The sequence below is a fragment of the Pinus tabuliformis genome, chromosome 7, assembly GCF_031772625.1.
Source record: "Pinus tabuliformis cultivar Carrire ecotype Pingquan chromosome 7, CPIR1, whole genome shotgun sequence".
In the NCBI taxonomy this organism is placed as follows: domain Eukaryota; kingdom Viridiplantae; phylum Streptophyta; class Pinopsida; order Pinales; family Pinaceae; genus Pinus; species Pinus tabuliformis.
Genome location: NC_142293.1, coordinates 1526988005 through 1527004484, shown reverse-complemented (window position 1 = coordinate 1527004484; position 16480 = coordinate 1526988005).

Sequence of the window (16480 nt, the reverse complement as noted above, 5' to 3'; positions counted from 1 at the left end):
TTAGGTTAAATGACACTTTATTATAAGTGTCTTTTAACCAAAAAAATTATTTGGTACTTTATGATAAAATGTGGTTTCTTGTATCACACAGTTTTTAAGTTGAAGTTTTGAAAAAAATAATTTTGAGAAGAAAAAAACATATTAATATAAAAAAATAAAATAAATTACCAATGCAAGAGTATTTATACATTTATAGAAAAGAAGGAACAAAAACAATTTAGAATAATAAAAAGACAAATAACAAAATTTACATCTTGTAATTCTTGAATATCCTACTTGTTCTCTTTTCCTTTATTTTGATTGCTACTTTCTCCTCTCCATCAATTCCAAAATGTTATCACCAACATTCAACCCCTTTCCATTTAATTTTGGAGAAAGAAAGAATGTTTGACCAATGTCTCCAAGCCTCTGAGAAAGAAAGGAGATATGGTGAGCTCACAACAAGTACAAAGAATTGGTGGGATATAAAGTGCAAGGTAACAACACTGAGTAAGGATGAAATCAATCAAAGAATTCAAGAAGCAAAAAAACAAATCTTAGGCCCGCCTACCAACCAAGAAAACTAGTGATATGATAGTATAATATTTATATATGATAAAAAATCATTTTCCCTATCCAAAATAGGAAAACAATAATTACCTTAATGTAATGGCATCCATATGAAAAATTAAAGGTGATAATAAGAATGAAGTATCGTTCTAGGTAGAACATCTATCTATATAAGGGTTTTTGTAAACTCTGATGTCCTCAAATCATTCATATCATTAGAAGAGGGGCATTGTAACTACCTATCTAGAGAACCCTAATACAATAGCAGGAGGCCCTAGTGTATGAGGGTAACCTGTCAGCAAATTAGTCATCCTCCCTTTGTTTAATTCTAGCAAACCAATTTAGGCTTATGGCAATTGGGATTTTAGATGTACATTTCATGTGACTTACCTAATTCAGATTTGTTAGCATAGATAATTTTCAAACACGAGATGAAAAAAAGAGTTATTGGAGCATCAAGCAAAGTCAAAATTTTGATGAACAGTTGGAGCATTGGCTTATCACACTCAAGGTTTCTATATTTGCAGGTCCTATGTTTAACATTTATTGATATATTTGTCTCATAGCCATGCAATGCTTCATGGAGTCACTATCTACAATTGGCTTGCTATCATAGGAGAATTTGGTGGGGCAATCAAATCATCTATCTACAAACACCGCATTTGACTAGACCTTAATAGAGTCCCAACCAACCATATTTTTAATAACAACACAGTTATATGATTGAGATATAAAATGACATTAAAGATTATATACACACATACAAATCGCGATATTCTAGATATCCCTAGGAAAGTTGAGCCTCCAACAAAATAGCCAACCTCGAAATCATGGAAATGTAATGTTTGCATTGTTCTCAAAGGTAAACAAATGGAATATGTAGGTTGTAATGTTTTCCATTGTTTTGCTGCATGAGTTCAAAGTCTCACGGAAACAAAACATATATTACTAAGCCTCGTAGATGTAATTAGCAACGCCAAACCCAATTTATCTTAGTGAATACCCTGTAGTCCTCTGACTCATCCTCGTCATAACGTCAATAGCACAAAGCACACACCTCAATACAATTGATTGACTAATTGTAAATTGATATCGGATGTGTTGGGCAATCACTTTTTTATTATACCTGCCGCCACTGGCAGGATATAACATATTCAATTTTTTGTTGACTTGCTATTAGTTTCCTTTTGACTAAAAAATTCAAAGTTTCTCCAAAGTTTAACATTATAAAATGGAATTTATTATTATTATTGGTTGAAATATTTTACCTCTTATTATGTAATGATGGAAAAACCTATACAAAAAAATTAATTATAATTTGTGATTTGATTGATGCACGATTTGCAGTGATTAATAAACCTTCTGTTGTATAAAGCACGATTATTTGAATTGACATGGTCCAATTACGTATCATCGTGATTTGTGAGGAAGGCATAATATTTTAAATATTTAAAATAAGTGAGGAGGTAAACCTTTTTTTTCCCGGGGAAAAAGTGTAATTTTCTATTATTTTGGAGAATTACATGTTGTATATGCCTATAGGCATATGCTGTATGTTGTGGCCATAGCCTTCAAATATATAGGTCTGTACATAAGTTACCCACAGAGGGTATACAGTCATTGTTCAGTAAAAGTTTATACAAAAATACAAAAATATATAGTGCATAGATAGCTTATATGTACTGCAAAAACACTGAGAAATTAGGGCCTATCGGCCCTCTGTTGTAGCTTATCGATGTAAGGCCTGTGGTAATACTGAAAAAACTATGCTTCCCTCTGTTCTTGAATTAACCATAGACCTCTAGGTTGGTTCGAGGCCTCCTTGGATAGTTGATCTGTAACCTGATTGGGCTCCTTGTAAATGTGTAGACAAGAAATATGTTCAAATTGTGATTTTAATTGCATGGAATCATCCAAAATGTTTTTGAGTGAATGCACATGACATGTAGATGTGTTATTGAACCAATTTATGATGATTTTGGAATCCCCGAAAATCTGTAATTGTCTACAATCATGTGCCAAGGCAAAATGTAATAAATGTCTGAGCGAGATGAGTTCTGCAAAATTATTTGTACCAGCACCCAAACCCATACGGATACGAAAAAATGGTTGTCTGATAGGTGAAATAAATCCCCCCCCCCCCCCCACATCCCTGTTCTTGGGCGGATCTGTCAAAATAGGCCCAAGGTTGGTTATGGTTGATGGCTTCAGGTATTACTGTACGAGTAGGTGGAGGATGGTCATCATCGGGTACCTCATGAAATGAGGAGGTAAACATTGTTCAGCATGTAACTAAAATTATGTTTGAATAACCATGCTTTTAAATTATTTTATATAAATAATAAAGAAGAGGCAACAAACTCTTCAACAGGAAATGAAGAAGCAAGGTCAGTATGGGAAAGCAGGGACAAAGACTCAAATGTGAGTCTTGCATGTCAAAATAAATAGCAATCAATTCATACTTAGGTTTCCTTAATATTAGTTTGTTGGAACTGCAGAGGTTACCCATGGAGACGAGGACCTGGGTTAGGGCCTATTGTGGAAGAGAGAGACATAATTTGCCTCATAGAAACACACGAGCATGAAGGGTGCAAGACACCTCTGTTTGAAGGATACTGGAAGATGGCAGTGTGGAACAAGGCAACAGGGAATGGCAAAGGACATGGGGGTATCATGGTTTTAGTGAGGGAGAAATAAGGTCATCTCATTCAGTTAGAAAAAGAAGACTCAAATAAGCAATTCATTTGGTTTAAAATATCAGAAAATGGAAACCACATCAGAATTGCAGCATGTTATTTTGCGCCGCAAGTTTCAAAAATCTACAAAGGTAGAGGGCTTGACCACAAAGATCCATTTGTAGCCTTAAAAGCGGATATTGCAACATATTCTCAGCTAGGTGAAGTCCTTATAGTGGGTGATTTCAATGCTAGGACTGCAAGTGAGAAAGCTAGCATTCTTTGCTGTAAAGAAGATTGCGACCCTATTTGGCTTACAGAAGAGAGTAATCATCAGTGGGAAAGAATTTCAGAGGACAAGGGTTGCAATCTCTTTGGTGAACAATTGCTTACTCTATGTGGGGCCTTTGATTTAGTCATTTGTAATGACCTGACTAGATGGGAAAAGTTCGGTAATTTCACTTGTAATACTTACAATGGAGCAAGTGTAGTAGATTATGTAATTTGCTTGCATGGTTTGTGTGAGAAAATCGAGGAAGTTTTGATTGGAGATCAGTTGTGGGACTTAAAATCAGATCACAAGCCAATTTATTTAAGTTTCTCTCGGACTGGAAAGAAACAATCAGAGTCAAAAATTCGGCATGTCCAACAAAATCTCCCACAGGGCATAATTCTTTTGACTCCAGAAAATTGTAGTACCTTCAAAATGATGCTAGAGAGGATCTTCGAGAAGGAGAAAATCACAACTAACAGCCTTCATAGTCATGAATTAACACATTTAATTCAATGCGCACTTACAAAGTGCAAAAGAGAAAAAATTAAGAAGTCTGAAACAAATTGCTTTCTAGTTAATGCTTGGTTTGACGAGGAATGAAAAAAGGCAAGGAGAATGTGGAAGGAGTCAAACAAGGATAACATAAATCTCAAAGCTTACAAGAAGTTATTAAGCAATAAAAAGGTTGATTTCATGGTTTCAAGGAGGGAAGAACTAATCTTCCTTAGGAAAAATAATCCCAAATTATTTTGGAAGGAGCTCCAACCGAGAAAGATACAAACTGGAAATAGTATTACAACTTCTAAATGGTTTGACTATGCAAGACAACTCTATGATCAGGATCCCAAGGTTGACCCTCCCCCCTTGGTCAACACTGATACTAAACTCTTCACGGTGTAAGAGGTAGAGATGGGTATCAAGAAGTTGGTTGTTGGAAAAGCAAAAGACTTAGCTGAACTCCAAGCAGAATATCTAAAGTGGGGCTCAAAGATCCTTGCACCTCACATTACAAAAAATTTCAACAACATCACACAACAGGGGCTCTCCACAGATTGGACAACTAGTCTGGCAATACCTCTTTTCGAGAGCAGTGACATCAATAATCCCTCCAATTATTGGACCATCATGATAAACCCTTTGTTTGCAAAGCTATTTGGAAGCATGCTAGAAAATAAAATTAGCAAGTGGGCAGAAGAAAGAGATAAGTGTGCTAAAGGGCAAGAAGGTTTTAGACCTAAACATTCCACAGTTGATCATTGTATAACTTTAAGGCACATCATTGAAAAAGTTTGGGAGAAAAAGGAAGAAGTCTTTTGTTGCTTTGTTGATTTTAGAAAAGCGTTTGACACGGTTCCTAGGGATAAGCTTTGACACAGAATGGAAGAACTTGGGGTTCCTAAACATTTGAAAGCAGTTGTGCATAGGCTGTATGAAGAAGTGAAAGTCAAAATTAGAACTTCAGCAGGCATTTCTGAAAGTTTTAGAAGTGGTATTGGGGTCAAGCAAGGTTTCCCACTGTCTCCTACCCTTTTTGGTTTATATATGGACAAGCTTAAGGAGTGGTTGAATTTGCAAGGGGTTGATGGTATCTATATGGGCAAGTTTGTTATAAGGCTTCTTTTGTATGTAGATGACCTTATTATGATTGCTAAATCGGCTCTTGGTTTGCAAGAGCACTTACTATCCCTTGAGCATTTTTGTAGAAGTGTGGGGATGCAAGTCAATATCAGTGAAATGAAAGTAGTGGTTTTCTCTTAAAAAAGAAAACATAACCAGCATAAGTTCTACTTTGAAGGCAACATTCTGGAAGAAGTTGCGGACTACAAATACCTCATAATTGACTTCAACAAAAATCTAAGTTGGGATGGTTGTAGAAAGAAAAGAACTTTGGGGGGTTGGAAAGCATTTTATGCTTTTCAAAATAGGTGTAGAGAGGCAGAGTTATGGGATTGGAAAACCACTCAAACTCTTTTTGGGCTTCTAGTGATTTCGGTGATTCTCTATGGTTGTCAACTATGGGCCAACAGTACATTCGACATGCAGTGGAGACAAATTGAGAAAATTTAAAAGCGTTTGATTACAAACAAATTCAAGATTAAAAGTGCAGTTCTGTATGCTATCTTGTTAAGTGAAACAGGGGTTGCTCCTATTGAAACAATTGCTATGGTGCGAGTCATAAGGTATTTAAAAAAAAATTGAGCAAATGGAAGAGGGTAGATGGCCTAAGGTTGTCTTTAATGACAAATTGTGCAAAAAAAAAAAAAAACTTTGATGCAACAAAATAACAAATGGTTTAGTAAATGGGGTATTTGCTTGAACACGTGTCCCATAAACATCAAAGAGATAAAATCTTTTGTTATGGATAAGTTCCACAAGCGTACTTGGGATAAGGAGCTAGGAAGAAAGAAAAAGTATTATATTGAAGTGTTTAATCCCACTCATAGTCATCAACCAAAAGCATACATATAGGCAAATATCTCTTGGAGAGCCAAAACTCTTATTGCTCAGTTAAGGACTAATTCTCATCAACTCCGTTGTGAAACAAGGCGCTGGAAAAGGCCAAAAGATGTGTGGGAGGAAAGAGTATGCATTTTTTGTTCTCCTGGAAAAGTGGAAATAGAAAAGCATTTCATTTTAGAATGTGAGGCCTTCAAAGACAACAGGGAAAGTTATGCAGATACGCTGACAGCTAGCTCTTGGGATAATCTATTTAGCGAGGGGTTTGTCAAGAAGCTGGGAGCATTTATTGTGAAGCTTCACAGAAAAAGGGCCAAATACATCAAGTAGATGAAGAAGCAATCTATCCCATAGGCTATCTTTAGCCTCGTGGATGTTAAAATAATTTCTTTCTTTCTTTCTTTCTTCCAATCACAATTTTGAATATATATTTTAAATTGTTATATTTTTTATTTTAATTTTTATTATTTAAATTTTAAAATTTTAAAATATTAATTTATTTACATGTTTAAATTAAATATCAAAAATTATAATTTAAAAAAAAAACCTATATTAATATAAAAAAATTCAAATAAACATTTCAAATAATTAAATGCTTAGAATTCGCTTTTTATAAACTCTCATGTAATAAAATCAATTTCTATAAACCAAACATTTCTTGCTTTTATAAATGTATGAATGGGTAAAATTAGTATCCATTTCCTTAAAACAAGCATCATTTACATTAATAAATATGTGAAGGGTAAAAAAGTTCATTTTCTTTGTTTTTGGTTACCATATCATGTATTATTTAAAAGTTCATCCTTTTTTAGTCCCTGCCGCAGGCTCGACTGGGACTATTGTAATCGATATCGCGATGTTAAACATTAATTTAGCTGTTTGTTAGCTTTCCTGGTCACTTATAAGCAAAGTTTTTAAGCACATATGGTTTCACCATCTTATTTGGCCTCTTCCCGAGGCAAACAGAGGCGAACCATATATTATATGTGTTTTAAAGGTGTTTTATTAATCGTATAAGTTCACAACGTAGACTAATACTAACATTAGTCTCAAGTGTTTAATGCTATGTTATATGTTATACTTGTTTGGGTAATTGGCTATGCCTTATAACTGCCACCTGCACACCATGCATTGCCACTTATAGTTCCAGTTTCACCTAATGTTCGGCGCCCTTCACTTTTCCTCGTGACCTTCACTTTTCCTGTTCTTCAGGCTTCTTCAAGTGGATAGGCTTCTAGGTGGATACTTCTTCAAGTGGATAGGCTTCTTCAGGCTTCTTCAGGTGGATAATCAGTAACTTCACCATTTTGGCACTGGGCTGCAAGGGATGAGAAAGGGCTCCTCAGTTCAGTTCTCCGTTCAGTTCAGTTCTCCATTGATGTAGGCAGCTTTCAACTACTTTCATGGTGACCCTCGTTAACATTCTCATTGTGGGCTAATCAATAACTTCACCATTTTGGCGTTGCGCTGCAGGGATGAGAAAGGTCTACTCAGTTCTCCATTGATGAGAAAGGGCTACTCAGTTCTCCATTGATGTAGTCATATGTAGATGTAGGCAACTTCAGCTACTTTCATGGCGACCCTTTTAACATTCTCATTGTGGACTAATTGGCTGGCATGAGACCGGCTTGGCAGTTCTCTGTTTTGTTCCATTTCGATGTCTTGGGCAGCCTCAAGCCTCATTTCTTCTTTCATGGTGACCCCATATTTGCTTTGTTCCATTTCTATGTCGTTCTATTCCATTTCGATGTCTTGGGCAGCCTCAAGCCTCATTTCTTCTTTCATGGCGACCCCATATTTGCTTTCTGCCTCGTGTGGCCTCCTGTAAGGAAATAATTTCTGTGTCATTTTTGCATCCCTCAGCTAGAAACCTCCATCATGTATTGTGCTAGATTTTGGTGAAAGGTAAATCCATCTTCCTCAGATCTATGTAATTCTACATCTAGACCATGTCTTCCTCATGGACTTCTTCTACCATGATAGGCACTTGAAGTGCCCCAACTTCTTGTACACTACCTTTTTCTCTTGTTTTTCTCCTGCAGACTACACGGGGTGCGGATTGGAACTGTTTGAGGGGAATAAATGAATTGGAGGCTAGAAATAGAGAACCTTACCTCCAATTTTGCTGGGCATATGCTCTCCCTTTACTGTTGCGCCCTAGCCTTTTTCCCAATATCCATGTATGGTTTCTTTCACTGCAAAAATTATGGTTTCTTTCACTGCGAAAATAAGAAATGTCAACCAAACGCTTTGGATATGATTTCACGAAAAGTAGTGACAGATCCCATGCTTAGTTGCAGAGATAGGAACTCCATGTCTAAATGAATGTTGATGCGCAGATGCAGCTGAGGGTAAGGAGGGCAGAGTTTTGAGATGACCCATAGTATGTTCCAATGCATGAAATGATGAGACACATGCCCTCATGCTAGGTCCCATTGTGTTATGTGTCAAATTAATTTTGTTATGTCGATAATGGTTACTTACTAATAAAAAGATGGTCAATTATAATGTATAAAGTTTAATAAAAAGATGGTCAATTATAATGTATAAAGTTTAAAGTTTGCATGGACTACACGTGCCTCACCACAAAAGCAAAGGGGATGGAGAAAAGGGTTGGGTTGTCCAAAGGAACTTGAAGGGATTGTTTCCCTGACTCCTCATTTTCATGACTAGTTAACTGGTGAAGGTATGATGTCTGTCTTGAGAATGTTGATGGCATGGTGAAGGTATGTTGTATGTCTTGAGAATGAGAATGTTGATGGCATGATTGACTCTTTTCTTTGGTTCTTGGAGAAATTTGTTGGATTCCCTTATATATATACCATAGAAGAGCTAACAATACCAATCACTTTGTGCAGAAACACTTTTGGATCCAATAAAGTCATTGAGGCCTACTATAACAAATGAAGTCATTGAGGCTTACTGTAACAAATGAAGACAAAGAGATTTCAGAGTTTCAGGAGGAGCTTGTTATATTTGCTGCACAGTTGATTGGGGATGACATGCTCAGAATAGTTGGGATGACATGCTCAGAAACTATTATGAGTTTGGGGAACATATGACAGTGAAACAAGCAAATAATTACGTAGAAGATGTAGTTGCACGTTTCTTAGAAGTTGGGAGTTTGGCCCTAAAGGCTGGGCCAATGAATCACCATCATTCAAATGAGACCTACCTTAACAAGCAGGAAGGCAGGACCACCATTTACTCCTGCACAAATGCAGTCTTCTCAACTCAATGAATCATGTACATTTTTCTCAAAGGTATGCCAAAGCATTTGTAGTGGTTCATTGTTTCATAAATACTAAACAAGTATTTTGAAATACCAAGCTTCTCTGGTGTGGGAGAGGCGGGCCCTTGTATTTCTTTCCCGTCTTATATTTATTCCCTCAAGTAGAAAACCCAATAATCTGATGTGATCTCATAAGTTATGGATGTCTATAATCAATCAATCCGGCAGTGCCATTTATGGCTGTCTATAATCAATCAATCCAGCATTGCCATTTAGATTGGACATAGCTTGGTTATCTTCTAATATCCATAGGATTGATTGCAACCATCCCTAAACCATTCCTACAATATGTGTTATGCTCCAAACATCTGAAATAGAATCAAAACCCCGGGTCAGGGCTTCATCAATTGTACATACATACTTTGGGTGCGTTCATCTAGTGAAGTCGCATTGGTCTGAATGTTGCTTGGCCTTTGGCCAGCTATTTTGTTATATACAGAGAGAGATTCAATAATGTTTTCATTCCTAGTTTTTCTTGCTCTTTAATCTTCTAAGTAGTTTATATGTATTAGTGGCGTTATCTAATTGGTATTTGTTTCTGCCCTTTGCGTGTTATATTTAGACACGAGAATCTAATAGTCTAGCAGAGAATCTATTTATGCAGAAGGTTTTGTTCTAGTTGCAGTTGAATTTTGACAACATAGTCACATAGAAAGAAAACATTAGCAGCAGTAGTTGTCAGCTCATTGGAGTAACTTGCAGGAATCAACACTCTCATTGAATTAGATAAGTGAGCTAGAAATTCAATTATCCAAACGTATTTTAAATCTGAAGGTTTTAATTAATTAATGTTGAAATTTGACTAGAGGTGTTGAAAGAATGAGATCTAGAATGCCAACAAAGCATCTGGGGAATTCAATTGGTACAGAAGACATTCTAGCGAGCCTAACAGCTCCCAAACTGCACGACCTTCAAGGGTTTGGACTCATCACTTTTCGCTACATATGGGATGCAAATGCTGGAACATTTGTACTTAATCTACGAGCTGCAAGAATTGGTTTGCATGTTCTCTGGCTTGGAATTTTGTTGGTCCCAATCTCCTTCATTATTCTTATGAAACAGTTTCCTTATTCTCCAAGCTTGTGGTTTTCAAAGCAAGCTGACTTGCTAGTTCTATCTTTTGCCAAAATTGGTAGTGCATAAAAGCAAGATAATTTTCCAATTCATCTTTTGCCGAAATTGATTGTACATATTGTTTTCAATGCGTAAGTTATTGCATATTCTATATAGTGTTGAATATTCTTATCTGTAGCTATATGTGTGGTTTCTTAGTTAACAACTAGAATGGACCTATCTTAACCCCACTCTCAATTTATCAAGCATTGAGAGGGATATAAAAACATCAAATTCAAACCTATTGTTTAAAAGATCTGGTGAAGATGGATTTAGGTGGGTTTTTTCCCTCTGTTTTCTATTTTTTAAGCAGTAGACAAGGGACATTTAATTTTTATTTTCCCTGTTATAAATGTTACATCGATATTTTAAAGTAATTGAAATGGTTAGCTCGGTGCAATGATATAAACACAATGACATCCAGACTAACTCTAATTTTTGTCAAATGGCTACAACTATTTTTCTTTCTTTTCGAGTTGGAATACTTTCATGGTTGATTTTCCATTGGAAAGATCCTGAAAGGTTCCCTTTCCAATTTTTCCCCTTTTAAAAAATGTATTTGTTGAGCTACTTGTACATGATGATTCAATGTTATCTGGCATGAAAGCAATAATGTAACTAAGTTCATGTTCTGCACCAGAAATATTCTTTTTTCCTCTGCTCTTCCAATATCATTCTCTGTTGATGTGTTAACAACTGATCCCTTTATCTGATCCTAACCTGGACCTCCTCCCAGGATGTGGCTCTTTTCTCAATTTCCTCATCTTCCCAGGAGTCATGGGAATATGGCCATAAGATTGTTTCTTGGGTAGCATGTTGAGCTACCAATCCGTGTGGATCATGCCTTCTAAATATTCCATCTGCTAATCCATACTCCAACATAGCATGAGCCTCCATCCTTGCAAACACAAAGTTTAAGAGGCCATAATGGCCAATGCACATTGAATAGCTTATAAATATTTTCAGCTTCTCCTTAACTAGATAGGCATTGAAACCATGTAGTATTGTTTGCTAGGCTATTTCCTTGAGCACCAATCTATGAGGCATGAACTTGGGGAGCAGGTGTGGGGATTTTGTGGCTCCATATATTCTGATATACGTGAAATCCCTTTCAATGTACCAATCCCCTATGTTACTCAGAACTTCCATGGCCTCATCTGAGAATCTTGGAGCAGGCTTGCCAAAAATTAGTGAAATACTTGGGTGAAGAAGGAATCATAGATGAGTGAATATTTCATCTTATACTTCTTTTCTCCGAGGTCTTTACAGTACACGTGTACGGGAATGTTGGATATGCTCCATGCCCATGACATTCCCAGAAAAGGATTGTGAGCACAAAGGGAGTAAGGGCTATGCTATTTTACTATGATGATTTCCTGTCTCAAGGTATGAGAGAGGATGGCTGCCCAGTTTCAAACTAGTCCCTCTTCCACTATGGTATATATCAAAGGCACCCAAGCTTCTTTAACATGCATTGCATCTGGTTCTCCATAGATCCTGCTTACCATGGCAACTGCATAGATGTATGGAACTCGAAGATGAATGGAAGGGTAGATGCCATCATTTCTTCCTTGAAACTTTATGCCTTCTGCCCACCACTTACTCAGTCTTTTTAGAGTCTCTCTTGTCTTATTAAAATATTGCACCCAGGCAGTGGTCATGAAGACATCTGGCCTATAGAACTTGTACTACTTCTATAATTTAACAGGTTGGAAAGAGGCTATGGTTCTTCCTTGGTCATTCACTCTTGTCCTAACATCTGTATTAGGATGATTAAGAATCCATTCAATTCTTTCTGAGCAGGGCAAGTGTGCTGCTATGATATTAGGAAATACATTTTCATCAATCTCTTTATCATCAGGGTCAGCTGGAGGAACCACCCGTGGGTCATCTTCGTCTTGAAATATTTTGTATATTTCTCCCCATCTAGAGAAGCTTTCTAATCCTCAAATTGGTTGTTGTGTCCCTAAATGTTGGTCTCATGGTTGTTGTTGTGGCCCTGATGATTGCCCAACAACTGGTTTCTGTTTCCTCTATCTACTGCTTTTTGGAGCCATAGGTTACCTGCTTTCCTGCATTTCAAACAAAAAACACATTTCTTCATTTCATTAAAATTAGATTTCAACAAGTTCAGTAGGTGTTTGGAGGGGTTCCCCACTGGCATTGATTTCAGTTTTGAACTAATGGCAGACTTGGGGAAGGGAAATAAAAAAGAATCTTTTTAAGGTCAGTCTCCCTGTCTCTAACTGCCCATAGCTATTTCATACATATTTCAAGGATATGGCAATGAAAATTTGGTAAAGGGCTTAGCTAAAACTAGCTAGGCAGATGCCTAAATGTGCATATGTAGGGTATTTAAGAATTAGCCCAGAGGCTTACTTCTGAGTCTCAAATGCATCGCCATTGTTCATGTGAATACTTACAAATTAATGGCACAGGAAAACCACAAAAAATGACTACACAAGCATCACCACTGCTCCATCAAAATTATGTGTTAATATGCTTCACAGTCATCAGGGGATACGTTGAAATGGGTCAGTTCCTAAGCTCAACCAAACAACAAATTCTTTCTCAAAGACACAATGTATTGATCATTGCCATTCCAACTCTTTTCCAAGCTAAAATTCACTACTGTACTTATTAATGGCAGTCATCAAATTTGCACAAAGGCTTAATAGAGGAGTTTTACTTACCCATGGAAATCGTGGGTCGATGATCCTTTGAAGCTCCCATGTGACTCATAGTAACTTCGGTTTGTAGCGCTGGCAATATTTCTATTTGTTTGGACCGTGTGCTGTCAATGAAGCCTTAGCTATGGAAGAGGTTTGGCCATGAAGTTAAGGTAACAATGGGCAAGAATTTACTTCAATAATTGCGAAGATACAGGGTGTATGGCGAAGATTTAGCACTTAGTGAAACTCGAAAAATATGTGCATTTAATGCTGAGAATCGTGCTTCGGGGAAGAAGAAAATCTCAGATGCGGAGTGTTGAAACAAGTGACAAAACAAAATTGAGTTTGTGTACTCTTCTGATAATCCACCGGTCAAAAGAATAAATTTATTTCTAATCAATATTTTATATGTATGGCATTTCTGGCCTGGATATGTAAAATCGTTAGACTGTCATACAACTCCCAGAAGATCTAACTATGTTGTCATGAGGAAAGTTGTAAACAATGATTATTTATGTCGAATATAGCGTTTTACCACCCATTCTCTTGTCTGTTGCAGGCCTTGTTTGCTTCCAGTTGTATGAGATTATAGCGTTTTACCACCCATTCTCTTGTCTGTTGCAGGCCTTGTTTGCTTCCAGTTGTCTGAGATTATATATGAGTTTTTGAATTTTAGAAATGTGTTTTCCCCCAATTTCTGGTGAAACTCTACTTATAACTTGTCTCTTACATTGTTTGCCCAACTTTGATCACCCTTTTCTACCAGTATTAATTCCTCTCAAGAATCACAAAACATTCAAGGGTCTCAAAACAACTATATTGTGTAATGTCCACTGTCATTGCATTTCACCTACAAGATAGGTGTAATAGTCGTGGTTTTCAATAGGGACGATAGCTAAGGACAAATGAAATATACAATATTTACCTTTAATATTCATTCAATGATTTCATGATCCCTTTGCTGCATGCTTGCACCATACCTCTATAAAATAATGTTTCTCTCATCACTTAGCAACCACCAAAAATTGAGTAGCCAAAAATTGAGTTGCCATTTTTAAGCAGCATTGGTGAGATTAGAGTGATGAAACCTATTTTTAACTGCTAAACTATTACTGAATACCAATCACCTAAACACTCATGTTTGAAAGGAAGTATGTTTTTTCTAAATATATTGATACCTCCTAAACCATCTTGTTTCGATCTCATGAATTAGTTGTCAAGTCACTCTGCAAGGGGATAATTTGTTTGGTATTAACATATAGTTCTTCACCTATCTAATCTATGAAGGAGGAGCTTGTTATACTTGTTGCACAATTGATTGGGGATGACATGCCCAGAAACTATTATGAGTTTGGGGAACATATGACAGTGAAACAAGCAAATAATTATGTAGAAGAGTTGCACGTTTCCTAAAAGCTGGGAGTTTGGCCCAAAGGCTGGGCTAATGAATCTGCCATGATTCAAATGAGACCTGCCTTAACAAGCATGAAGCATAGCCACCCTTTGCGGATTTTCACATTGTCTTCACAAAATAGAGTGAGTTACTCATATCACCCTTTTCTACCAGTATTAATTCCTCTCAAGAATCACAAAACATTCAAGGGTCTCAAAACATCTATATTGTGTAATGTCCATTGTCATTGCATTTCACTTACAAGATAGGTGTAATAGCCGTGGTTTTCAATAGGGAGGATAGCTAGGGACAAATGAAATATACAATATTTACCTTTAAGATTCATTCAAGGATTTCATGATCCCTTTGTTGTAGGCTTGCACCATACCTTTGTAAAATAATGTTTCTCTCATCACTTAGCAACAACCAAAAATCAAGTAGCCAAAAATTGAGTTTCCATTTTTAAGCAGCATTGGTGAGATTAGAGTGATGGAACCTATTTTTAACTGCTAAACTATTACTGAATACCAATCACCTAAACACTCATGTCTGAAAGGAAGTATGTTTTTTCTAAATATCTTGATACCTCCTAAACCATCTTGTTTCGATCTCACGAATTAGTTGTCAGATCACTCTGGAAGGGGATAATTTGTTTGGTATTAACATATAGTTTTTCACCTATCTAATCTATGAAGGAGGAACTTGTTATACTTGTTGCACAGTTGATTGGGGATGACATGCCCATAAACTATTATGAGTTTGGGGAACATATGACAGTGAAACAAGCAAATAATTATGTAGAAAAGTTGCACGTTTCCTAGAAGCTAGGAGTTTGGCCCAAAGGTTGGGCTAATGAATCTGCCATGATTCAAATGAGATCTGCCTTAACAAGCAGGACGCATAGCCACCCTTTGCAGATTTTCACTTTGTCTTCACAAAACAGAGTGAGTTATGGTCTAGATTTGGCTTTGGCTGACTATCTTGGCGTTTATTATATGCCTGGGCTGTCCGACACTTGGGCTTGCCAAGCCCCGCGGCTCCCTGTTCAAAATAAGAACTAACTATGATGCAACCTCCCCTATTTAATAAACGTATCACATTCTTTATAAAAAATATTCGTGAATATTTAAATTTAATGTATTATGTTTTTTCTTTCACTAATCATATATATATCTAATTTTTTATTATACTAATATGTTATAATAAAATATTTATTAAATTAAAATTTAAAATAAAAATAATGTTATTTTAAAATTATCATTTTATTTTTATTTTTATTGATTTTTTATATTAAAAATTAAACAAAACCAAAATTTATTATAATATGCATTGAATCTCTCTCATTTCAAATACATTATCAATATATTATCTAATTATCGGCCATGTTAAAATTAGATTAATATTAATTAACCACTTCAAAATCTCATGTCAAATATATATTGTTTAATTCCTATATGCATGGTGTGTTTTATACCCTAGATTCTTACACCTCTAACTTCTTATTTTTTTTTTACATATTTTAAAGTACAACATATTCCAGGTCACAATTCACAATTGATTCCCAAGCTATATTGTTTAATTCCTATATGCATGGTGTGTTTTATACCCTAGATTCTTACACCTCTAACTTCTTATTTTTTTTTACATATTTTAAAGTACAACATATTCCAGGTCACAATTCACAATTGATTCCCAAGCTATATTGTTTAATTCCTATATGCATGGTGTGTTTTATACCCTAGATTCTTACACCTCTAACTTCTTATTTTTTTTTACATATTTTAAAGTACAACATATTCCAGGTCACAATTCACAATTGATTCCCAAGCTATATTGTTTAATTCCTATATGCATGGTGTGTTTTATACCCTAGATTCTTACACCTCTAACTTCTTAATTTTTTTTTTATATATTTTAAAGTACAACATATTCCAGGTCACAATTCACAATTGATTCCCAAGCTATATTGTTTAATTCCTATATGCATGGTGTGTTTTATACCCTAGATTCTTACACCTCTAACTTCTTATTTTTTTTTTACATATTTTAAAGTAC